The 26,917-nt window shown below is 43.8% G+C and overlaps 1 protein-coding gene across 3 annotated transcripts in view; it reads left to right on the top strand.

The window, feature by feature from the left end:
* The window catches only part of LOC139275325 (uro-adherence factor A), a 292,625-nt gene that overhangs the window by 208,521 nt on the left and 57,187 nt on the right, over positions 1–26,917 (top strand). Inside the window, exon 1 of one of the 3 annotated variants that reach the window (XM_070892633.1) lies at positions 23,262–23,330. The exons of the other annotated variants lie outside the window; for them this stretch is intronic. The gene's annotated coding sequence lies outside the window, so the exon portion shown is untranslated. Of the gene's footprint in view, positions 1–23,261; positions 23,331–26,917 lie in introns of those variants that run through there. 3 annotated transcript variants of the gene reach the window in all.

The raw sequence follows: 26,917 nt of genomic DNA on the forward strand, positions 1-26,917 counted from the left end.
GGCTAAAGAGATCAAGAGATATGGAGAGAAAGCAGGAAAGGGGTACTGAGGTGAACAATCAGCCATGATCTTATTGAATGGTGGTGCAGGCTCGAAGGGCTGAATGGCCTACTCCTGCAACTATTTTCTATGTTTCTATGTTTATTCTCTGCTTTGACCTTATTCTCTGCTGCACTGCTAACATTAAACCACATGTCCCTTCCTGTCACACTCTGCAGGAAACTATAGACCAGTTAGTCAAACATCTGTAGTTGAGAAAATGCTAGAGTCCATTGTTAAAGAAGCAGTAGCAGGACATTTGGAAAAGCATAATTCGGTCAGGCAGAGTCAGCAGGGATTTATGAAGAGGAAGTCATGTTTGACAAATTTCCTACAATTCCTAGAGGATGTAACGAACAAGGTGAATAAAGGGAAACCAGTGGATATGGTGCATTTGGACTTCCAGAAGGCATTTGACAAGGTGCCACATAAAAGGTTACTGCACAAGATAAAAGTTCATGGGGTTGGGGGTAATATATTAGCATGGATAGAGGATTGGCTAACTAACAGAAAACAGAGTTGGGATAAATGGTTCATTCTCAGGTTTGCAATCAGTAACTAGTAGGGTGCCGCAGGGAACCCAACTATTTACAATCTATATTAACGACTTGGAAGAAAGGACCAAGTGTAATGTAGCCAAGTTTGCTGATCATTCACAGATGGGAGGAAAAGCAATGTGTGAGGAGGACACAAAAAAAATCTGAAAAAGGACATTCACAAGCTAAGTGAGTGGAAAAAAAATTGGCAGATGGAGTATAATGTTGGAAAAAGAGTGAGGTCATGCACTTTGACAGTAAAAAAAAAATCAAAGAGCAAGTTATTATTTAAATGAAGAAAAATTGCAAAGTGCTGCAGTACAGTAGGACCTGGGGATATTTATGCATGAAACACAAAAGGATAGTATGCAGGTACAGCAAGTGATCAGGAAGGCCAATGGAATCTTGACCTTTATTGCAAAGGGGATGGAGTATAAAATCAAGGAAGTCTTGCTACAGTTATACAGGGTATTGGTGAGACCACATCTGGAATACTGCGTACAGCTTTGGTTTACATATTTAAGAAAAAATATACTTGCTTTGGAGGCAGTTCAGAGAAGGTTCATTAAGTTGATTCTGGAGATGAGGGTGTTGACTTGAGGAAAGGTGGAGGAGGTTGGGCCTCTACTCATTGGAATTCAGAAGAATGAGGTGATCTTATCGAAACATAAAAGATTATGAGGGGGCTTGACAAGGTGAATGCAGAGAGGATGTTTCCACTGATAGGGGAGCCTAGAACCAGGGGACATAATCTTAGAATAAGGGGCCACCTATTTAAAACTGAGATGAGAAGGAATTTCTTCTGAGGTTTGTAAGGGTCAAGGACGTCTTGGAGTGGTTGCAGGACATTTTGGAGCAGGAGGGTGAACAGCCAGTTGTCATGGTGCATATAGGTACCAACGATATAGGTAAAAAATGGGATGAGGTCCTACAAGATGAACTTAGGGAGCTAGGAGTTAAATTAAAAAGGACCTCAAAGGTAGTAATCTCAGGATTGCTACCAGTGCCACATGCTAGTCAGAGTAGGAATCGCAGGATAGCTCAGATGAATATGTGGCTTGAGGAGTGGCGCAGTAGGGAGGGATTCAAATTCCTGGGACATTGGAACCGTTCTGAGGGAGATGGGACCAGTACAAACCGGACAGTCTGCACCTGGGCAGGACTGAAACTAATGTCCTAGGGAGAGTGTTTGCTAGTGCTGTTGGGGAGGAATTAAACTAATATGGCAGGGGGATGGGAACCCATGCAGGGTGGAAGAGGAAAGTAGAATTGGGGCAGAAGCAAAAGATAGAAAGAAGAAAAGAAAAAGTTGGGGGGGGGGGGGGGGGGGCAGAGAAACCCAAGGCAAAAATCAAAAAGGGCCACATTACAGCAAAATTCGAAAAGGGCAAAGTGTGTTAGAAGGCTCTGTGCCTCAATGCGAGGAGTATTAGTAATAAGGTGGCCGAATTAACTGCACAGGCAGCAATTAATGAATACGATATAATTGGCATCATGGAGACATGGCTCCAGGGTGACCAAGGCTGGGAACTCAACATCCAAGAGTATTCAACATTCAGGAAGGATAGACAGAAAGGAAAAGGAGGTGGGGTAGCATTGCTGGTTAAAGAGGAAATCAATGCAATAGTAAGGAAGGACATTAGCTTGGATGATGTGGAATCTGTACGGGTGAAGCTGCGGAAAAACAAAGGGCAGAAAACGCTAGTGGAAGTTGTGTACAGACCACCAAACAGTAGTAGAGACAGCATCAAACAAGAAATTAGGGATGCGTGCAATAAAGGTACAGCAGTTATCATGGGCGACTTTAATCTACATATAGATTGGGCTAACCAAACTTGTAGCAATATGGTGGAGGAGAATTTCCTGGAGTGTATTAGGGATGGTTTTCTGGACCAATATGTTGAGGAACCAACTAGAGGGCTGGCCATTCTAGACTGGGTGATGTGTAATGAGAAAGGACTAATTAGCAATCTTGTTGTGCGAGGTCCCTTGGGGAAGAGTGAACATAATATGGTAGAATTCTTTATTAAGATGGAGAGTGACATAGTTAATTCAGAGACTAGTGTCCTGAACTTAAGGAAAGGTAACTTGGATGGTATGAGGTGTGAATTGGCGAGTATAGACTGGCAAATGATACTTAAAGGGTTCACGGTGGATAGGCAATGGCAAACATTTAACGATCACATGAATGAACTTCAACATTTGTACATCCCTGTCTGGAGTAAAAATAAAACGGGGAAGGTGGCTCAGCCGTGGCTAACAATTGAAATTAAGGATAGCTTTAAATCCAAGGAAGAGGCATATAAATTGGCCAGAAAAAGCAGCAAACCTGAGGACTGGGAGAAATTTAGAATTCAGCAGAGGAGGACAAAGGGTTTAATTAGGAGGGGGGAAATAGAGTATGAGAGGAAGCTTGCCGGGAACATAAAAACTGACTGCAAAAGCTTCTATAGATATGTGAAGAGAAAAAGATTAGTGAAGACAAACGTAGGTCCCTTGCAGTCAGATTCAGGTGAATTTATAATGGGGAATAAAGAAATGGCAGACCAATTGAACAATTACTTTGGTTCTGTCTTCACCAAGGAAGACACAAATAACCTTCTGGAAGTACGAGGGGACCGAGGGTCTAGTGAGAAGGAGGAACTGAAGGATAGCCATATTAGGTGGGAAATTGTTAGAGAAATTGAAGGTTGAAGGCCGATAAATCACCGGGGTCTGATATTCTGCATCCCAGAGTACTTAAGGAAGTGGCCATAGCAATAGTGAATGCATTGGTGATCATTTTCCAACAGTCCATTGAATCTGGATCAGTTCCTATGGACTGGAAGTTAGCTAATGTAACACTACTTTATTAAAAAAGGAGGGAGAGAGAAAACAGGCAATTATAGATTGGTTAGCCTGACATCAGTAGTGGGGAAAATGTTGGAATCAATTATTAAAGCTGAAATAGCAGCGCATTTGGAAAGCAGTGACAGGATCGATCCATGTCAGCATGGATTTATGAAAGGGAAATCATGCTTGACAAATATTCTGGAATTTTTTGAGGATGTAACTAGTAGAGTGGACAAGCGAGAACCAGTGGATGTGATGTATTTGGATTTTCAAAAGGCTTTTGACAAGTTCCCACACAAGAGATTGGTGTGCAAAATCAAAGCACATGATATTGGGGGTAATGGACTGACATGGATAGAGAACTGGTTGGCAGACAGGAAGTAGAGAGTCGGGTTAAACGGGTCCTTTTCAGAATGGCAGGCAGTGACTAGTGGGGTGCCGCAGGGTTCAGTGCTGGGATCCCAGCTCTTTACAATATAATGATTTAGATGAAGGAATTGAGTGTAATATCTCCAAATTTGCAGATGACACTAAACTGGGTGGCGGTGAGAGCTGTGAGGAGGACACTAAGAGGCTGAAGGGTGACTTGGACAGGTTCGGTGAGTGGGCAAATGCATGACAGATGCAGTATAATGTGGATAAATGTGAGGTTATCCACTTTGGAGCCAAAAACACGAAGTCAGAATATTATCTGAATGGCGGCAGATTAGGAAAAGGGAGGTGCAACGAGACCTGGGTGTCATGGTTCATCAGTCATTGAAAGTTGGCATGCAAGTACAGCAGGCGGTGAAGAAGGCAAATGGTATGTTGGCCTTCATAGCTAGGGGATTTGAGTAGAGGAGCAGGGAGGTCTTACTGCAGTTATACAGGGCCTTGGTGAGGCCTCACCTGGAATAGTGTGTTCAATTTTGGTCTCCTAATCTGAGGAAAGAAGTTCTTACTATTGAGGAAATGCAGCGAAGGTTCACCAGATTGATTCCTGGGATGGCTGGACTGACCGATGAGGAGAGACTGGATTCAAATGGGCCTTTATACACTGGAGTTTAGAAGGATGAGAGGGGATCTCATAGAAACATAAAATTCTGACGGGATTGGACAGGTTCGATTGTTCCTGATGTTGGGGAAGTCCAGAACCAGGGGACACAGTCTTAGGATAAGGGGTAGGCCATTTAGGACTGAGATGAGGAGAAATTTCTTCACTCAGAGTTGTTAAGCTCTGGAATTCCCTACTGCAGAGAGTTGTTGATGCCAATTCATTGGATATATTGAAGAGGGAGTTAGATATGGCCCTTATGGCTAAAGGTATCAGGGGTATGAAGAGAAAGCAGGAAAGGGGTACTGAGGGAATGATCAGCCATGATCTTATTGAATGGTGGTGCAGGCTTAAAGGGCTGAATGGCCTACTTCTGCACCTATTTTCTATGTTTCTATGTAAATCTGTGGAATTCACTGCCTCAGAGAGCTGTGGAAACCGGGACATTGAATAAATTTAAGACAGAGATGGACAGTTTCTTAACCAATAAGGGATTAAGAGGTTATGGGGAGCAGAGTCCATGATCGGATCAGCCATGATTGTATTGAATGGCAGAGCAGTTTCGAGGGGCCGTATGGCCTACTCCTGCTCCTATTTCTTTTCTTATGTTCTTATCCAAATCGCTAAAGTGCTCTATTGCATTGACTTCCTCTTACCTGATCCCCACCTGCATTTTTTAGTTTAAAGCCCTGTCTACAGAAAAGAGGAAATAAAGACAGTAGAAAGGGTCTTGGCTCAGAAATACAAAATGGAGAATCAGCGTGGGTGGAGCTATGAAACAACAAGAAGCAGAAACACTAGTGGGAGTAGTCTATCGGCCCTCTAACAGTGTTTGTAGTGCTGTGCTGAGTATAAACCAGGAAATTAAAGATTCATGGAACAAGGGTAATAGAGTAATTAGTTTTCACATAGACTGGGCAAACCAAATTTGCAGAAATAGTGCAGAAGAACAGTTCATGGAATGCAATTAATATAGTTTTTTAGATCAGTAAATCAAGGAATCCAGGAGGGAATTGGTTATTTTAGACCTAGTACTGTGCTACGACACAGGGTTAATCATAACCTTGCAGTAAAGGAGCCTCTGGGGAGCAGTGATCACAATATGATTAAATTTTATGACAGTAGAAAAGCAATGGCAAAAATTTGAAAAATAATTCATTATTTGCAACAAACATACAGGGGTAGACATTGCCCCACGCCTGAAATGGGGCGCACAGAGCCCATTTCGATTTTTCTTACATCAGCTGCGGTTCAGGTCGATTCTATCCGGAAATTCCGGTTTTTGTTTTATTTTTGTTTTCATCCGGAAGTTGGTCATAATGTTGTGCGGTGACTATACCTGAGGGGCAGAATCATGGTGGTGAATGCAGTGGCGAAATCATGTTTGACAAATTTGCTGGAGTTCTTTGAGGATGTAATGAGTAGGGTGGATATGGGGGAACCAGTGGATGTGGTGTAATTGGATTTCCAGAAGGCATTCGATAAGGTGCCAGATAAAAGGTTACTGCACAAGATAAAAGTTCACGGGATTGGGGGTAATATATTAGCATAGATAGAGGATTGGCTAACTAACAGAAAACAGAGAGTCAAGATAAATGGTTCATTCTCTGGTTGGCAAACAGTAACTAGTGGGGTGCCGCAGGAATCGGTGCTGGGGCCTCAGCTATTTACAATCTATATTAATGATTTGGATGAAGGGACCGAGTGTAATTTAGCCAAGTTTGCTGATGATACAAAGGTGGGTGGGAAAGCACATTGTGGGGACACAAATAATCTGCAAAGGGATATAGACAGGTTTTGAGTAGGGCAAAACTTTGGCAGAAATAATAGAAAATCAAATTATACTTTAAATGGAGAAAAATTGCAAAGTGCTGCAGTACAGAGGGACCTGGGGATCCTTGTGCATGAAAAAAAAAATTAGTATGCAGGTACAGCAAGTGATCAGGAAGGCAAAAGGAATGTTGGCCTTTATTGCAAAGGGGAGAGAGTATAAAAACAGGGAAGACCTGCTACAACTGTACAGGGTATTGGTGAGGCCACACCTAGAGTACTACGTACAGTTTTGGTCTCCGTATTGAAGGAAGGATATACTTGCATTGGAGGCTGTCAGAGAAGGTTCACTCGGTTAATTCTGGAGATGAGGGGGTTGACTTATGAAGATAGGTTGAATAGGTTGGGCCTATACTCATTGGAGTTCAGAAGAATGAGAGGCGATCTTATTGAAACATATAAGAGGGCACAACAAGGTGGATGCAGGGAGATGTTTCCACTGATGAGAAAGACTAGAACTAGGGGGCATAATCTTAGAATAATGGGCCGCCCATTTAAAACTGAGATGAGGAGGAATTTCTTCTCTCAGAAAGTTGTAAATCTATGGAATTCTCTGCCCCAGAGAGCTGTGGAGGCTCTGTCATTGAATATATTTAAGGTAGAGATAAACAGGTTATTGAATGATAAAGGAGTCAAGAGTTATGGGGAGCAGGCAAGGAAGTGGAGTTGAGGCCAAGATCAGATCAGCCATGATCTTATTCAATGGTGGAGCAGGCGAGGGGCCTACTCCTGCTCACCTCTGATTCTTCTGAACTCCAATGAGTATAGGCCCAACCTACTCAACCTATCTTATGTTCTTATGTTTTAAAAATGGTCCAACCATGGCTAACAAGAGAAATTAAAGATAGTATATTAAAGAAAGATCATGTTGCCATAAAGAGTAATAAGCCTGATGATTGGGAGGATTTCTGAATTTACCAGGATCAAGAAATTGATAAAGAAAGAGAAAATAGAATATAATAGTAGACTAGCGGAGACAGAAAAACAGACTGTAAAAACTTCTATAGATATGTAAAAAGGAAGAGATTAACGAAAGTAAACATGGGTCCCTTACAGGCTGAGACAGGAGAAATTATAATTGGGAATAAGGAACCGGCAGAGTAGTTAAACAAATACTTTGGGGCAGAAATTACCCCCACCCAAAACAGGGCACACGCACCTCGTTTGAATGGTTTTTATCACGGGGGTGGCAGGTTGCCTGTTGGAGGCTTAGCCAAACCTGGGGGCATAATTGTCCGGCCGACGTGACAGTCAGCTGACAAAAAAAACTCAGCGGCAGTGTATCCTGCTCTTTAAGGGAAGCCGCACGGCCGTTGCAGAAAGCCACCGGGGGAAAAAAAAAAAAAAAAAAAACAGGTTTTGGCACTGCCGCAGATTGTCAGAGGGGAATGTCCCTGTCGGGGTGTGCACGGTGATGATGCGCTTACCACGGATCAGCAGCAGCGGAGCAGTAGGGGGGTGATCGGGACACCGCCGTGAAACCTTGGGAGTGCAATTGGGCTATTAGCGGCCATTCCACAAAAAGTCAGCGGCCACTCCACTCTGCAGCGTGGTAATAGGCCTGAAGGAGAGGGTCAATTTCAATCCCTTTGTGTCTGTCTTCTTGGAAGACACAAAAAATCTCCCAGTAATAGTGGAGAACCAAGGGTCTAGCAAGAATGATGAACTGAAAGAAATTAGTATGTGTAAAAAAAAAAAAAAAAAAGTACTTGAGACTGAAAGCCAATAAATTCCCTGGACCAGATTGCCTACATACATCCTAGGGTTTTAAAAGAGGTGGCTATAGAGATAGTGGATGCATTGGATGTCATATTTCAAAATTCCAGCAATTCCCGTGGATTGGAAATAGCAAATGTAACCCCACTATTTAAGAATGGAGGGAGAGAGAAAATGGGGAACAACAGACCAGTTAGCCTGACATCAGTTGTAGGGAGAATTCTAGAATCTATTAAGGAAGTAGAAACAGAACACTTCGAAAATAATATTATTGGGCAGAATCAACACGGATTTATGAAAAGTAAATCATGTTTGATAAATCTGTTAAGAATTTTGAGAGGTAGAAACTAGCAGAATAGATAAGCGGGGGACCAGTGGATGTGATACATTTGTATTTTTAGAGGCATTTGATAAGGTGCCACAAGAGATTATTGAACAAAATTAGGGCTCATGGGATTGAGGACAGTAAACTAGCATGGATTGAGGATTGAAACAGAACATTTCTGGTCTGTGACCCTTCATTAGAACATTCTGACGAAGGGTCACAGACACAAAAAATTAACTCTCTTTCTCTCCACAGATGATGCCTGACCCGCTGAGATTTCCAGCATTCTCTGTTTTTATTTCAGATTCCAGCATCCACAGTATTTTGTTTTGTATAGTTTGAGGATTGGTTTACGGAGAGAAGAGAGAGTAGGAATAAATGGGTCATTTTCGGGTTGGCAGGCTGCAACTAATGGGGTACTGCAAGGATCAGTGCTTTTGCCCCAGCTATTCACAATCTATATCAATGATTTGGATGAGAGGACCAAATGTAATATATCCAAAGTTTGCTGATGATACAAAGCTAGGTGGGAATGTAAGTTGTGAGGAGGATGCAAAGAGGCTTCAAGGGGATATAGACAGGCTAAGTGAGTGGGTAAGAACACGAATATAATGTGGACAGGTTAGGTGATTGGGCAAACGAGTGGCATGGCAGATGCAGTATCATGTAGATAAATGTGAGGTTATCCACTTTGGTGGCAAAAACATGAAGGCAAAATATTATCTGAATGGCAGATTAGGAAAAGGGGAGGTGCAACGAGACCTGGGAGTTATGGTACATCAGTCATTGAAAGTTGGCATGCAAGTACAGCAGGCAGTGAAGAAGGCAAATGGTAAGTTGGCCTTCATAGCTAGGGGATTTGAGTATAGGAGCAGGGAGGTCTTACTGCAGTTGTACAGGGCCTTAGTGAGGCCACAACTGGAATATTGTGTTCAGTTTTGGTCTCCTAATCGGAGGAAGGTCGTTCTTGCTATTGAGGTAGTGCAGTGAAGGTTCACCAGACTGATTCCTGGGATGGCAGGACTGACATATGTGGAGAGATTGGATCGACTGGGCCTGTATTCACTGGAGTTTAGAAGGATGAGAGGGGATCTCATAGCAACATATAAAATTCTGACGGGACTGGACAGGTTAGATGTAGGAATAATGGTCCCGATGTTGGGGAAGTCCAGAACCAGGGGACATAGTCTAAGGATAAGGGGTCAGCCATTTAGGACTGAGATGAGGAGAAACTTCTTCACTCAGAGTTGTTAACCTGTGGAATTCCCTACCGCAGAGAGTTGTTGATGCCAGTTCATTGGATATATTCAAGAGGGAGTTAGATATGGCCCTTATGGCTAAAGGGATCAAGGGGTATGGAGAGAAAGCAGGAAAGGGGTACTGAGGTGAATGATCAGCCATGATCTTATTGAATGATGGTGCAGGCTCGAAGGGCTGAATGGCTACTCCTGCACCTATTTTCTGTTTCCATGTTTCTATGTTATCCACTGGTAGAAACAATAGAAAAGCAGAGTATTTTTTAAATGGTGAGAGATTGGGAAATGTTGGTGTTCAGGGGGACCTAGGTGTCCTTCTACATGAATCACTGAAACTTAACATGCAGCCAGCAAGCAATTAGGAATCAAATGGAATGTTCATCTTTATTACAAGAGGATTTGAGTATAAGAGTAAACAAATCATACTACAATTATTCGGGCCCTCGTGAGACCAAACTTGGGGAGTATTGTGTACAGTTTTGGTCTCCTTACCTAAGGAAGGATATACTTGCCATAGAGGGAGTGCAGCAAACATAAGAGCATAAGAAATAGGAGCAGGAGATTTGGCCTCTCGAGCCTGCTCTGCCATTTAATAAGATCACAGCTGATCTGATTATGGACTCAGCTCCACTTCCTTGCCCGCTCCCCATAACCCTTTATTCCCTTATCGTTCAAAAATCTGTCTATCTCTGCCTTAAATATAGTCAATGACCCACCTCCACGGCTCTCTGGGGCAGAGAATGCCATAGATTTGCAACCCTCAGAAGAAATTCGTCCTCATCTCAGTTTTAAATGGTGGCCACTTATTCTCAGACCATGCCAACTAGTTTTATTTTCCCCTATGAGTGGAAATATCCTCTCTGCATCCACCTTGTCGAGCCCCCTCGTTATCTTATATGTTTCGATAAGATCACCTCTCATTCTTCTGAACTCCAATGAGTATAGCCCAACCTACTCAATCTATCTTCATAAGTCAACCCCCTCATCTCTGGAATCAACCTAGTGAACTTTCTCTGAACAGCCTCCAATGCAAGTATATCCTTCCTAAATACAAAGATCAAAATTGTATGCAGTACTCCAGGTGTGACCTCAACTATACCCTGTACAGTTGTAGCAGGACTTCTCTGCTTTTATACTCCATTCCGCTTGCAATAAAGGCCAACATTCCATTTGCCTTCCTGATCACTTGCTTACCAGCATACAAACTTTTTTGTGTTCATGCACAAATACCCCCAGGTCCCTTTGCACTGCAGCACTTTGCAATTTTTCTTCATTTAAATTATAATTTCCTTTTCTATTATTTCTGCCAAAGTGGATACCTCACATTTTCCCACATTATACTCCATCGGCCAAATTTTTCCCACTTAGCCTGTCTATATCACTTTGCAGATTTCTGTGTTCTCCTCACAATTTGCTCTCCCACCCAACTTTATATCAGCAAACCTGGCTACATTACACTCGGTCCCTTCATCCAAGTCATTAATACAGATTGTAAATAGTTGAGGCCGCAGCACCATATCCCTCCACCCTACCCACCATCTCACGATATCTTTCAACCCCAACCACCTTCTCATCATATCCCTCAATCCCACCTTCTCACCACATCCCCCAACCCCACCCATTTTCTCTAAACCGACTAGATAATTTAGACAAAAGCAAAATACTGCGAATGTTGGAACCTGGAATAAAAACAGAAAATGCTGTAAATCTCAGCGGGTCAGGCAGCATCTATGGAGAGAAAGCAGAGTTAACATTTTGCGTCGTCAACCCTTCATCAGAACGACCAAGACAAGCTGTTTCATCTTGTCCCGACTACAGATCTAAAGGATACATTCTCTAGTTGGGATGATATGTTGGAGGGATCATCAAACGAGGCCATATGGGTCGAATTGAAAAAGAAAAAAGGGGCAGTCACACTGCTGGGAGTGTACTTATAGACCCCCAGTGAGAGGGAGACAGAAGAGCAAATATGTAGGCAAATTTCTGAGACATAGAAAACATAGAAACATAGAAAATAGGTGCAGGAGTAGGCCATTCAGCCCTTCTAGCTGAACATTCAACTTCAGTACCCCATTCCTGCTTTCTCGCCATACCCCTTGATCCCCCTAGTAGTAAAGACCTCATCTAACTCCTTTTTGAATATATTTAGTGAATTGGCCTCAACAACTTTCTGTGGTAGAGAATTCCACAGGTTCACCACTCTCTGGGTGAAGAAGTTCCTTCGCATCTCGGTCCTAAATGGCTTACCCCTTATCCTTAGACTGTGACCTGCAAAAACTATAGGGCAGCAGTGGTAGAAGATCAACTATCCTAATATTGATTGGGACAAATATACTATGAAGGGTATAGAGGGTGCGGAATGCTTAAAATCTATTCAAGAGAACTTTTTAGTCAGTATTTAACAAACCCAACATGGGAGGGGGTGGTTTTGGATTTAGTTTTGGGGAATGAAGCTGGGCAGGTGGAAGGGGTATCAGTGGGAGAGCATTTGGGTGCCAGTGACTATTATTCAGTCAGATTCAAGGTAGTTATGGGTAAGGACAAGGATAGACCAGGAATAAAAGTCCAAAATTGGGGAAAAGCTAACTTTACTAAGTTGAGAAGTGATTTGGCCCCAGTGGACTGGAAACAGCTACTTGAAGGTAAATCAGTGGCAGAACAGTGGGGAGGCATTCGAGGAGGAGATCCGGAAGGCTCAGGCCAAACATGTGCCCTTAAAGAAAAAGGGTGGGAATAACAATTCTAGAGCCCCTTGGATGTCTAGGGACTTACAGGGGAGGATAAAGAAAAAAAAAGGGGAAGCTTATATCATATACCAATAGCTAAATACTATAGAATCTCTGGAGGAATATAGGAAGTTCAGAAGTGAAATTAAAAAGTATATTAGGAATGCTAAGCAAGAGCATGAAAAATTCTTGGCAAGTAAAATTAAGGAAAACTATTCGAGACGATGAGGGTAATATCTGTGTGTGGAGGCGGAAGATGTGGGTATGGTTCTTAATGAATACTTTGCGTCTGTTTTCAAAGGAAAGGGGCAATGTAGACACTGCTATCGAGGAGGAGTGTGAAATTCTGGATGAAATAAACAGAGTGAGAGAGGAGGTATTAAGGGGCTTAGCAGCTTTGAAAGTAGATAAGTCCCCAGGCCCAGATGAAATGCATCCCGGGCTGTTGAGTGAAGTAAAAGAGAAAATAGAAGAGGCCTTGACCATCGATTTCCAGTACTCTTTGGATCTAGGTATGGTGCTGGAGGACTGCTAATGTGGTACCCTTGTTTAAGAAGGGAAAACGGGATAGGCCAAGTAATTACAGGCCTGTCAGCCTAACTGCAGTGGTGGAAAAATTATTGGAAATAAATCCTGAAAGACAGGATAAATCTACATTTAGAAAGGCAAGGATAATTAGGGACAGTCAGCCTGGATTTGTTAAGGGAAGATCATGTTTGACTAACCTGATTGAATTTTTTGAGGAGGTAATCAGGAGGGTCGATGAGAGTAGTGCGTACACTGTAGTGCATATGGACTTTAAGGTCCCACATGGCAGACTGGTCACAAAGGTAAAAACCCATGGGATCCAGGACAAAATAGCAAGTTGGATCCAAAAGTGGCTCAGAGGTAGGAAGCAAAGGGTAATGCTTGATGGATGTTTTTGTGACTGGAAGGATGTTTCCAGTGAGGTTCCGCAGGGCTCAGTTCTGGGTCCCTTGTTTTTTGTGGTATACATCAGTGGTCTAGATTTGAATATAGTGGGTATGATTAAGAAGTTTGCAGATGACACTAAAATTGGCTGTGTGGTTGATAATGAAGAGGAAAGTCATGGACTGCAGGAGGATATCAATCTACTGGTCAGATGGGTAGAACAGTGGTAAATTGAATTTAATTCAGAGAAGTGTGAGGTAATGCACTTGGGGAGGGCTAATAAGGGAAGGGTATGCATATTAAGCAGTCGGCCACTTAATAATGTAGATGAACAAAGGGACCTTGGAGTGCTTGTCCACAGATCCCTGAAAGTAGGCCAGCTGGATAAGGTGGTTAAGGCATACTGAATGCTTTCCTTTAATAGCCGAGGCATAGAATATAAGAGCAGGGAGGTTATGCTTAAATTGTATAATACTTTGGTTGGGTCACAGCTGGAATGCTGCGTGCAGTTCTGGTCGCCGTATTATAGGATGGACAAGATTGCACTGGAGAGTGTGCAGAGGAGATTTACTAGGATGCTGCCTGGAATGGAGAATTGTAGCTATGAGGACAGATTGGATAGGCTGGGATTAGTCTCTTTGGAACAGAGAATGCTGAGAGGAGGCCACATTGAGGTATATAAAATTTTGAGGGGCCTGGATATAGTGGATAGCAAGGGCCTATTTCCCTTGGTGGGAGCAGTCAATTATAAGGGGGCATAGTTTTAAGGTGGTTGGTGGAAGATTCAGAGGGGATTTGAGGGGAAGCTTCTTCAGGCAGAGGGTTGTCGGTGTCTGGGACTCGCTGCCTGGAAGGGTGGTGGATGCAGAAGCCCTCACCACATTAAAAAAGGTGCTTGGATGGGCACTTAAAGTGCTGTAACCTGCAGAGTTACAGACCTAGAGCTGGTAAGTGGGATTACCTCTTGTTGGCTGGTGCAGATATGATGGTAAGTACTGCCAGAGTGACCTCCTGGACTAGTTTTGATCACCTGGATGGGTCGGAGGTGTATTTACCCAGATTTTTTCCCCCCCAATTGGCCTGAGTTTTTTTATCTGTTTTTTGCCTCTCCCGGGTGATCACATGGCTCCAGTTGGGGTGGAGTATAAAATGCTGCGATGAATGGAATGTCGCAGTTGTGTGGGGCAGACTGGTTAGGTCGGGTGCTCTTTATATTTCCACCATTGTTCACAGGTTTATATGCAACTTTCAGGGCTGCTGATCGAAGGCCGTGTGGCTCTTTGTCAGCCGGCGCGGTCATGATGGGCCGAAATGGCCTCCTTCTGCGCTATAGATTTCTGTGTATCTGGGGTGAGCAGCAGGAATGTCACCTCTAAGTCATGGATTCAGTGCCGCAATTGGTTCAATTATCTTCTTCTTAGGCAGTCCATGATGAATTGCTTCCACACTAATATGAGTTCTCAGGTGTGGTTCAATGTGGGACCTACAGTCTCTGTTACAAGTATGGCAGACAGTGGTTAGAGGGACGGTTGGGTGGGGCACTTGGGTTGTCGTGCACTCCTTCCACTGTTTGCGCTTGTCTTCCGCGTGCTCCCGGCGAAGAGACTCGAGGTGTTTGGCGCCTTCCCGGATGCTTCTCCTCCACTTTGAGGGGTCTTGGGCCAGGAATTCCCAGGTGTTGGTGGGGATATTGCACTTTTTCAAGGAGGATTTGAGGGTGCCCTTGAAGCGTTTAATTATCTGACCAGGTCAGAACAGGTAAGCATAAGGCTATATTCTCCCAGCTCCTGCACTGCACCTCCCATCACTTTGTTTTGTCAATCCTACTCAATTCACACCACTCCTCACCCACACACCACTCTCATCATGACCAATCAGACCGACTCAATGCACCTCCACTCACCCTCAATCTCTTGGCATGCTCACCTCCTGTTTCCAATGAACTGAGAAAGCATCTGGGAAGTTAAGCACTTAAATAAAGATCCTGCCAATCCCGCCTCCATTTCCCTGGTGACCTTGCTGTCTTGGAGGAAACCCCTGCTGCACTACCTAAAATCAATTTGGGATTCTTATTGCATCACCCTGATTAAAATTAATTTATTGCCCACCGGTCTCTCCATAGCGGGACACTCGTTTGACCCTCTGACAGCCAGCGTGGAAATTGTGGCATCGATTGGGGAGGGCAGATCGGATGATTTTCTCAATTTAACCACCCACCTGATCCTGTCTCGCCCATCGGAATATGTTAATATCGAGGCTAATGTTTCTGCATATTATTTAGAATTTACACCCTTTCAAGCGCAGGGGGTATCTGGTTCTATTGTTCTGCATAAGGTGAAAAACCTTGTTATGGTTGCCATTATCTAGTCCCTTTATAATTCTAATCTCCTCAATCAATCTAGTTGCTCTCTTCTGTATCCTTTTAATAGCTGAAATATCCTATCTGTATTAGAAACATAGAAAATAGGTGCAAGAGTAGGCCATTCAGCCCTTCTAGCCTGCACCACCATTCAATGAGTTCAAGGCTGAACATGCAACTTCAGTACCGACTTCTTGCTTTCTCGCCATACCCCTTGATCCCCCTAGTAGTAAGGACTTCATCTAACTCCCTTTTGAATATATTTAGTGAATTGGCCTCAACAACTTTCTGTGGTAGAGAATTCCACAGGTTCACCACTCTCTGGGTGAAGAAGTTTCTCCTCATCTCGGTCCTAAATGGCTTACCCCTTATCCTTAGACTGTGACCCCTGGTTCTGGACTTCCAACATTGGGAACATTCTTCCTGCATCTAACCTGTCTAAACCCGTCAGAATTTTAAACGTTTCTACGAGGTCCCCTCTCATTCTTCTGAACTCCATGAATACAAGCCCAGTTGATCCAGTCTTTCTTGATAGGTCAGTCCCACCATCCCGGGAATCAGTCTGGTGAATCTTCGCTACACTCCCTCAATAGCAAGAATGTCCTTCCTCAAGTTAGGAGACCAAAACTGTACACAATACTCCAGGTGTTGCCTCACCAAGGCCCTGTACAACTGTAGCAACACCTCCCTGCCCCTGTACTCAAATCCCCTCGCTATAAAGGCCAACATGCCATTTGCTTTCTTAACCGCCTGCTGTACCTGCGTGCCAACCTTCAATGACTGATGTACCATGACACCCAGGTCTCGTTGCACCTCACCTTTTCCTAATCTGTCACCATTCAGATAATAGTCTGTCTCTCTGTTTTTACCACCAAAGTGGATAACCTCACATTTATCCACTTTATACTTCATCTGCCATGCATTTGCCCACTCACCTAACCAAGTCACTCTGCAGCCTCATAACATCCTCCTCGCAGCTCACACTGCCACCCAACTTAGTGTTATCCGCAAATTTGTAGATACTACATTTAATCCCTTCGTCTAAATCATTAATGTACAATGTAAACAGCTGGGGCCCCAGCACAGAACCTTGCGGTACCCCACTAGTCACTGCCTGCCATTCTGAAAAGTACTTATTTACTCCTACTCTTTGCTTCCTGTCTGACAACCAGTTCTCAATCCACGTCAGCACACTACCCCCAATCCCATGTGCTTTAACTTTGCACATTAATCTCTTGTGTGGGACCTTGTCGAAAGCCTTCTGAAAGTCCAAATATACCACATCAACTGGTTCTCCCTTGTCCACTTTACTGGAAACATCCTCAAAAAATTCCAGAAGATTTGTCAAGCATGATTTCCCTTTCACAAATCCATGCTGACTTGGACCTATCATGTCACCTCTTTCCAAATGCGCTGCTATGACATCCTTAATAATTGATTCCATCATTTTACCCACTACCGAGGTCAGGCTGACCGGTCTATAATTCCCTGTTTCCTCTCTCCCTCCTTTTTTAAGAAGTGGGGTTACATTGGCTACCCTCCACTCCATAGGAACTGATCCAGTGTCAATGGAATGTTGGAAAATGACTGTCAATGCATCCGCTATTTCCAAGGCCACCTCCTTAAGTACTCTGGGATGCAGTCCATCAGGCTCTGGGGATTTATCGGCCTTCAATCCCATCAATTTGCCCAACACAATTTCCTGACTAAAGGATTTCCCTCAGTTCCTCCTGCTTACTAGACCCTCTGACCCTTTTATATCCGGAAGGTTGTTTGTGTCCTCCTTAGTGAATACCGAACCAAAGTACTTGTTCAATTGGTCTGCCATTTCTTTGTTCCCAGTTATGACTTCCCCTGATTCTGACTGCAGGGGACCTACGTTTGTCTTTACTAACCTTTTTCTCTTTACATATCGATAGAAACTTTTGCAGTCCGTCTTAATGTTTCCTGCAAGCTTCTTCTCGTACTCCATTTCCCCTGCCCTAATCAAATCCTTTGTCCTCCTCTGCCGAGTTCTAAATTACTCCCAGTCCCCGGGTTCGCTGCTATTTCTGGCCAATTTGTCTGCCACTTCCTTGGCTTTAATACTATCCCTGATTTCCCTTGATAGCCACGGTTGAGCCACCTTCCCTTTTTTATTTTTACGCCAGACAGGAATGTACAATTGTTGTAGTTCATCCATGCGGTCTCTAAATGTCTGCCATTGCCCATCCACAGTCAACCCCTTAAGTATCATTCGCCAATCTATCCTAGCCAATTCACGCCTCATACCTTCAAAGTTACCCTTCTTTAAGTTCTGGACCATGGTCTCTGAATTAATGGTTTCATTCTCCATCCTAATGCAGAATTCTACCATATTATGGTCACTCTTCCCCAAGGGGCCTCTCACAATGAGATTGCTAATTAATCTCCTCTCATTACACAACACCCAGTCTAAGATGGCCTCCCCCCTAGTTGGTTCCTCGGCATATTGGTCTAGAAAACCATCCCTTATGCACTCCAGGAAATCCTCCTCCACCGTATTGCTTCCAGTTTGGCTAGCCCAATCTATGTGCATAGTAAAGTCACCCATGATAACTGCTGCACCTTTATTGCATGCACCCATAATTTCCTGTTTGATGCCCTCCCCAACATCACTACTACTGTTTGGAGGTCTGTACACAACTCCCACTAACGTTTTTTGTCCTTTGGTATTCTGATTGGGCTAACCATATTATGATCACTCTTCCCCAAGATTGCCAATTAATCCTCTCATCACACAAGACCCAGTCTAGGATGGCCAGCTCTCTAGTTGGTTCCTCGACATATTGGTCTAGAAAACCATCCCTTATACATTCCAGGAAATTCTCCTCCACAGCATTGCTACCAGTTTTGGTTAGCCCAATCAATTTGCAGATTAAAGTCACCCATGATAACTGCTGTACCTTTATTGCACGCATCCCTAATTTCCTGTTTGATGCCATCCCCAACCTCCCTACTACGGTTTGGTGGTCTGTACACAACTCCAAGCTCTACCCATATAGATTCCACATCATCCAAGCTAATGTCTTTCCTAACTATTGCATTAATCTCCTCTTTAAGCAGCAATGCTACCCCATCTCCTTTTCCTTTTATTCTATCCTTCCTAAATGTTGAATACCCCTGGATGTTGAGTTCCCAGCCCTGATCATCCTGGAGCCACGTCTCCGTAATCCCAATCACATCATATTTGTTAACATCTATTTGCACAGTTAATTCATCCACCTTATTGCGGATACTTCTTGCAGTAAGACACAAAGCTTTCAGGCTTGTTTTTTTTAACATCCTTTGTCCTTTTAGAATTTTGCTGTACAGTGGCCCTTTTTGTTCTTTGTCTTGGGCTTCTCTGCCCTCCACTTTTCCTCATCTCCTTTGTCTTTTGCTTTTGCCTCCTTTTTGTTTCCCTCTGTCTCTCTGCATTGGTTCCCATCCCCCTGCCATATTAGTTTAACTCCTCCCCAACAGCACTAGCAAACACTCCCCCTAGGACATTGGTTCCGGTCCTGCCCAGGTGCAGACCGTCTGGTTTGTACCGATCCCACCTCCCCCAGAACCGGTTCCAATGCCCTTGGAATTTGAATCCCTCCCTGCTGCACCACTGCTCAAGCCACGTATTCTTCTGCACTATCCTGCAATTCCTACTCTGACTAGCACGTGGTACTGGTAGCAATCCAGAGATTGCTACTTTTGAGGTCCTACTTTTTAAATTTAGCTCCTAGCTCCTTAAATTCGTTTCGTAGGACCTCATCCCTTTTTTTTTAAACCTATGTCGTTGGTACCAATGTGCACCACGACAACTGGCTGTTCTCCCTCCCTTTTTAGAATGTCCTGCACCTGCTCCGAGACATCCTTGACCCTTGCACCAGGGAGGCAACATACCATCCTGGAGTCTCGGTTGCAGCCGCAGAAACGCCTATCTATTTCCCTCACCATTGAATCCCCTATCACTCTCCCACTCTTTTTCCTGCCCTCCTGTGCAACAGAGCCAGCCACGGTGCCATGAACTTGGCTGCTGCTGCCCTCCCCTGATGAGTCATTCCCCCCCCCCCAACAGCACTCAAAGCAGTGTATCTGTTTTGCAGGGGGATGACCACAGGGGACCCTTGCACTACCTTCCTTGCACTACTCTTCCTGCTGGTCTTCCATTCCCTATCTGGCTGTGGACCCTTCTCCTGCGGTAAGACCAACTCCCTACACATGCTACTCACGTCATTCTCAGCATCGTGGATGCTCCAGAGTGAATCCACCCTCAGCTCCAATTCCGCAACGCGGACAGTCAGGAGCTGGAGGCGGATACACTTCCCGCACACGTAGTCGTCAGGGACACCGGATGTGTCCCCGAGTTCCCACATGGTACAGTAGGAGCATAACACCCGATCGAGCTGTCCTGCCATGACTTAACCCTTAGATACACTTAAATTGGCAACAACAATGTTAAAAGTTACTGTCTAATATAAGAAAAAAAGAAAAGCTACTTACCAATCACCAGCCAATCACTTACCCCCTAGGCTGTGACGTCACCTGTTTCTTTCTACTTCTTTTTTGCCTTCTCCCTGTAGCTGCACAAGCTCCGCCTCAGCGACCACGAACTCCCACTGCCTCTTGCGGCCTTTTATAGGCCTCTGCTGATCCCCGGACTCACGCCTCAGCGACCACGAACTCCCGCTGCCTCTCGCGGCCTTTTATAGGCCTCTGCTGATCCCCCGGACTCACGCCTCAGCGACCACGAACTCCCGCTGCCTCTCGCGGCCTTTTATAGGCCTCTGCTGATCCCCGGACTCACGCCTCAGCGACCACGAACTCCCGCTGCCTTTTATAGGCCTCTGCTGATCCCCGGACTCGCCTCAGTGACCACGAACATTGTGGCGATCAGAACTATATCCAGTATTCTAAGTGCAGTCGCACCAATGATTCATTAAGTGTCAGGATTAGCTCTCTATTTTAGCTCAATATTGACCTTTTAATACATCCTAACATCCGATTTACTTCACTCACTGCCACCGAGCATTGTTGGGATAGCTTCAATTTATTGTCAATCAGGACCCCAGATCGCTCTCATTTTTCATGCACATTATTTTCTTTCCATTAAGTAAACGTCCCTTCCTGGATATTTTGTCTCTGTGAAGCACTTTGCATTCTCTACATTATATTTCACCTGCCACCTGTCTGCCCAGTCCTGAAGTATATTCAAATCCTCCTGTAGCTTATCCTGTTCAGCCTTGGAGTCCACCACCTTCATTAGCTTTGAATAATCTGAAAATGACTGCCACTGCGGGTTTGACTCCAAGCTCCAGATCATTTATAAAGATATTAAACAAAAGAGGTCCCAAAACAGACCCTTGATGGGACTACACTAGTAACATTCTCCCAGGTCCATGGCAATCCCTGTACCACTGCCCTCTGGGTTCTATTAGTCAACCAATTACATATCCAGTGTAAAAATTTCCTTGGATTCTCGATTTCTTTCTATTCTGTACTTGCCTATCCAGAAGAACTGTATCAAAGGCCTTACTGAAGTCCATGTACACTGCCTTACTCCTAGTAAGCGCCTTTGACACACCCTCAAAGATTAGATTAGCAAGATCCCCCCTTCATCAACCCAAATTGGCGATCTTTTTATGATAGTTACCTTAAGTTTGCACAGCAGTTCAGTAACCATTGCTGGTAGTAATGTGAATAGTGTCACAACTTCCCTCTGCAAGATCCTCCAGTTCCATTTCCAGATCAAATAAATAACCTGTCTCCTTCTTTGTAAAACCTGAGGTAAAAAAAAAGCTTAGCGCTTTTGCAGCATCAGTTGTCATGCCGTCACCTGATCCCACCCTCAGTGGCCCCACTCCCACGTTTTGATTTTTCTTTGATTGTAACTAAAAACATCATCTTTCACTTCCTTTTTATTTTCTACTCTGATGTCCTTTTTACACTAGGTATGCTTTTTGGTATTGAATCTGTCTTAATTCTGTTTTCCTTCATTGCTTTCTTTCCCCTTCTTTGCAAATTGCTTGGTAGTCCTGTTCAACCAGGCAGGTGTGCATTTAAGTTGGTACTTTTGCTTTGCAAGGGTACACATTGATCTATTGCATTCAGAATCACGGTCTTGAAGAAACTCCATAATTCCTCCGCTCCCCTAGTCGTATTCAAACCTGGCAAACCCTCTATGACAAGACTTCTCAAGCCTATAAGGATGGACCTCAAAAAAATTGCCAATTTTCTTTGGGTTTTTAGAATCTCTCCAATCCTTGTGATGTTACTGTGATTACATTATGATCACCGGTACTTGAAGCCTTACCCAACTTTGTGTTGGAGATTTGATTGTTCCTATTGCTCAATTAAATCCAGGATGTTTTCTCCCCTTGTTGGTTCTTTTACAAGCCAAGTCCTAAAACAGTCTTCCGTTAACTCTAGAAATCCCTTCCTTGTCTTACCAGTAGAGACATTATTGTCCCAGTCAATTGCTGGTAAGTTCAAATCTCTAACTACTATAGTTGGTTCCTTACCAGTCTCTTTTCTTATCAGTCTCTTTCCTTATCTCATCCCATAGTTCCAGATCAAGGCTTTCAACCTGGCCTGGGTGCCTATAGCACACTGTCATAAATAGTTTACTTCTGTTACCAACTATTCATTCTAGCCAAAGCAATTCTGCATCTCTCTCAGTTTACAAGTTGTTTTCTTGTGTCCTGTCTTGGAGCTTGAGAGGACTGCGCAGAGACTCCCTCAATATGGGAGCATGATTTGAGTCTTGGGTGGATTTAGACTTTGTAAAAAGAGTTGCTATGGGGGGTTTGGGACAAAAGAGAACATGTGTTTTTTTAGAAGCAGATTAAGATCCATTGACGATCAGACGAAATAGTGAAGTCAAGACAGTCAATAGATGGAGAGGGTCTATGGGAACCATTACTGAAAAAGAAGGGAATGCTGGTTGGACTTAGTATTTGTCACTGGTTATGAAACCTGCAGTATTCCTTGAACTTGCCAAATGGAGATTCAATGCTCAGAAAAAAAACCCGCCAACATCAATTCCATTCTCCCTCCCAGAACCCATTAGGTAATCTCAATCATTTACCTGATAAAAGAGATCGGAAAACACTGGGGGAGTTCTTATTACGTGTCAGAAAAGGCGCGTCGGATACGTTGAGGAACTGGCTGATCACCGTCTGATAAATATGGGATGAGGTATTCACAAAGTTTGCAGTGGATAGAGATTTATTCATGAACATCTCATCTCCGATTAGTCCTCCCACGCCCAACTTGAACTTCTTACACAGAAACCCAATTGGAATACGGGTTTTGGACATAAACTGCTGGGTCAGCTTACTGTCGGTCACCAGGAGCTCAATGTTAGTGGTGTAGATAACTTCATAGATGATGTACAGATTCCTAATAGAATAGATCCAAGGAAAATCTTCCGATACCCTCATTATGCCAGGTTTGACAAAGAACAGTGAGACGTCCTTGTTGATATCTTTGACAATCAGCTTGATGGATTTCAAAACTCCTTCGTCAATAACCACTTCCTCATAATCAAAGTCATTTACGCATCTCGTTATGTGGTCGATGCTCTGCTCCATCAATTCCATGCTTTCCTTATCAATATTGACCACCATTTCTTTCAGCGACCCCAAAGGGAAGAAGCTCTTGCGTCGAAATAGTTGGGACCCTAGGCTCTCTGAACGTTCGACGAACACATTCAGCAGACCATAGTGATCAGAGTCTACCAGATAGGGAACAGGAACCACATGCAGACCAAGGTATGTTGCGCACACCTAAAAGACAGTCAGAAACACAAGAGAATCCCAATAAAGACATGGTTCACAAGAGCTCTGGATGGCTCAGTGAGGAAATGTGTGACCCAGTGTCATACCAAGCAAAACAGGGTTTCAATCTGGTTCCCAGGTCTTAACTGATCACAGCTGGGCCAGGGATTAGGGACACACAAATGACCTCAACAACGCTAGACAGATGGAAAAGCTCAGCCAACTTTCATCATGTTCACTCTCCAGTGACACTTGCTGGAAAGTGTGTGTGTGTACAATGGGTGAGGGCAGTAATGGGTGTAGCTGTGATTCTCTTATGTTTACTTACCAGACTCAAACATGATGAGTAGCCATTTGGAGGAGATTCTAGAGGTTGCACAGTGCCCATGGATCTGTCCCAATTTGTCAACATCCACAGGAGATCAGGGTAGAATGTGAGATGGGAGAAAACTAAATCATTTGCTTCAAGTAGATGTGATTCATTGTCCAACATGGTGTTCTTGGGTGTAGGATATATCAGCATGTTACATTGAGAGGTGTGGGGAATATCAGAGTGTTAGTGAGGGGTATGGGATACATCAGAATATTACTGTGAGGAATTCCAGAGTATTACAGTAAGGGGTCTGGGGTATACCAGAGTTTTACAGTGAGGGGTATAGTACAGTAAGAGATGTGGAGTATATCAGAGTGTTACCATGAAGGGTGTATAAGTGTTACAGGAAGTGTTCCCACGATCCAGGGCCCCAAATACTCCTTGCAGGTGAAACAGTGATTTACTTGTACTTCTTTCAATTTAGTATACTGTATTCGCTGCTCACGATGTGGTCTCCTCTACATTGTGGAGACCAAGCGTAGATTGGGTGACCGCTTTGCGGAACACCTCCGTTCAGTCCGTACGAGTGAACCTGAGCTTCCGGTCGCCTGTCACTTTAATTCCCCGCTCCACTCCCACTCTGACCTCGGTCTCCTACACTGTTCCAATGAAGCTCAACGCAAGCTCGAGGAACAGCACCTCATCTTTGGCTTAGACACTTTAGAGCCTTCTGGACTCTACATAGAGTTCAACAATTTCAGAGCATAACCTCTACCCATCAGTGACTCTCTTTACCTTAGCGCCCCCCCACCCCACCTTGCTGAGCTTACGTTTTTTCTCTGTCTCCAATGGCAGCTGGTCATTATTCTACCATTCACACACTATCTAGATTAACCTTTTTCTAATTCCGGCCATTACCATTTCAATTCGGCCCATCATCCCTTTTGTCTCTCTAATCGCTTCTGCCCGCCACCCTATCACAGACCTTCCCTTTTGTTCTTTCTTCCCCTCCCCCTTTCAGTGCTTAAGAATATGTTCTTTTCAAACATTCGCCAATTCTGACGAAGGGTCATCGACCTGAAACGTTAACTGTTTTTCTCTCCAGAGATGCTGCTTGACCCGTTGAAATTTCCAGCATTTTGTGTTTTCATTTCAGATTCCAGTGAGGGGTGTAGGGTATAGCAGAGTGTTACAGTGAGGGATATATCAGAGTGTTAAGTGAGGAGTGTGGGGTATATCAGATTCTTGGAATATAATCATAGAATTGTTACAAAACAGTGGATGTGGTGTATTTAGATTTCCAGAGGGCATTCGCTAAGGAGCCACATAAAAGGTTACTGCACAAGATAAAAGTTCACGGGGTTGGGGGTAATATATCATGGATAGGGGATTGGCTCACTAACAGAAAACAGAGAGTCGGGATAAATGGGTAATTTTCCGGATGGCAAACAGTAACTAGTGAAGTGTTGCAGGGATCGGTGCTGGGGCCTCAACTATTTACAATCTATATTAATGACTTGGATGAAGGGACAGAGTGTAATGTAGCCAAGTTTGCTGATGATACAAAGCCGGGTGGGAAAGCAAATTGTGAGGAGGACACATAAAATCTGCAAAGGGATGTAGACAGGCTAAGTGAGTGGGCAAAAATTTGGCAGATGGAGTATAATATGGGAAAATGTGAGGTTAGCCACTTTGGCACAAAAAATAGAAAAGCAAATTATAATTTAAATGGAGAAAAATTGCAAAGTGCTGCAGTACAGAGGGACCTGGGGATCCTTGTGCATGAAACACAAAGTTAGTATGTAGGTACAGCAAGTGATCAGGAAGACAAATGGAATGTTGGCCTTTATTGCAAGGGGGATAGAGTATAAAAACAGGGAAATCCTGCTACAACTATACAGGGTATTGGTGAGACCACACCTGGAGTACTGCGTACAGTGTTGGTCTCCGTATTTAAGGAAGGATATACTTGCATTGGAAGCTGTTCAGAGAAGGTTCACTAGGTTGATTCCGGAGATGAGGGGGTTGACTTAAGATAGGTTGAGTAGGTTTGGCCTATACTCATTGGAGTTCAGAAGAATGAGAGGTGGTCTTATCAAAACATATAAGATAATGAGGGGGCTCGACAAGGTGGGTGCAAAGAGGATGTTTCCACTCTCTGGGGAAACTAAAACTAGGGGACATATCTCACGCTAAGGGGCCGCCCATTTAAAACTGAGACGAGGAGGAATTTCTTCTCAGAGGATTGTAAATCTGTGGAATTCTTTGCCCCAGAGAGCTGTGGAGGCTGGGTCATTGAATATATTTAAGGCGGAGATAGACAGATTTTTGAGCAATAAAGGAATAAAGGGTTATGGGGAGCGGGCAGGGAATTGGAGTTGAATCCACGATCAGATCAGCCATGGTCTTATTAAATGGCGGAGCAGGCTCGAGGGGCCAGGTGACCTACACCTCCTATTTTTTATGTTTACCAGTCCTGCTACCTTCAGGGATCTGTGGACATGCACTCCAAGGTCCCTCTGTTCCTCTACACTTCAGTGTCCTACCATTTGTGTATTCCCTTGCCTTGTTAGCCCTGCCCAAATGCATTTCGGGATTCAAATTCATTCTATTGATGTCTTCCTGCTGTCTGCAGCTTTTTTCTTCATTATCAACCACACGGCCAATTTTTGTATCTTCTGCAAATTTTTTAATCATACCCCATACATTCAAGTTTAAATCAATGATATATAACCACAAAAAGCAAGGGATCTAGTACTGAGCCCTGCGGAACCCCACTGGAAACATCCAGTCACAAAAACACCCATCGACCATTACCCTTTGCTTCCTGCCTCGGAGCCAATTTTGGATCCAACTTGTCACTTTGCCCTGGATCCTATGGGCTTTTACTTTCGTGGCCAGTCTGCCATATGTGACCATACCAAAAACCCTGCTAAAGTCCATACACACTACTTCATACTCACTGCCCTCATCGACCCTCCATGTTACCTCCTCAAAAAATGCAATCAAGTTAGTCAAACACGACCTCCCTTAACAAATCCATGCTGACTGTCCTTGATTAATCTGTGTCTTTCTAAATTAAGATTTATTCCATCCCTCAGAATTTTTACATTAATTTTCCCACCACCGAGGTTAGGCTGACTGGCCTGTAATTAATTAGTCTCTCCCTTTCTAAACAACTTTTAAACAACGGTACAATGTTAGTGTTATATATGTGGACTTGTATTTACTCTGTACAGCTACCAGAGGGCTCATCCCCTGGGGTCTC

The sequence above is a fragment of the Pristiophorus japonicus genome, chromosome 10, assembly GCF_044704955.1.
Source record: "Pristiophorus japonicus isolate sPriJap1 chromosome 10, sPriJap1.hap1, whole genome shotgun sequence".
Taxonomy (NCBI): domain Eukaryota; kingdom Metazoa; phylum Chordata; class Chondrichthyes; family Pristiophoridae; genus Pristiophorus; species Pristiophorus japonicus.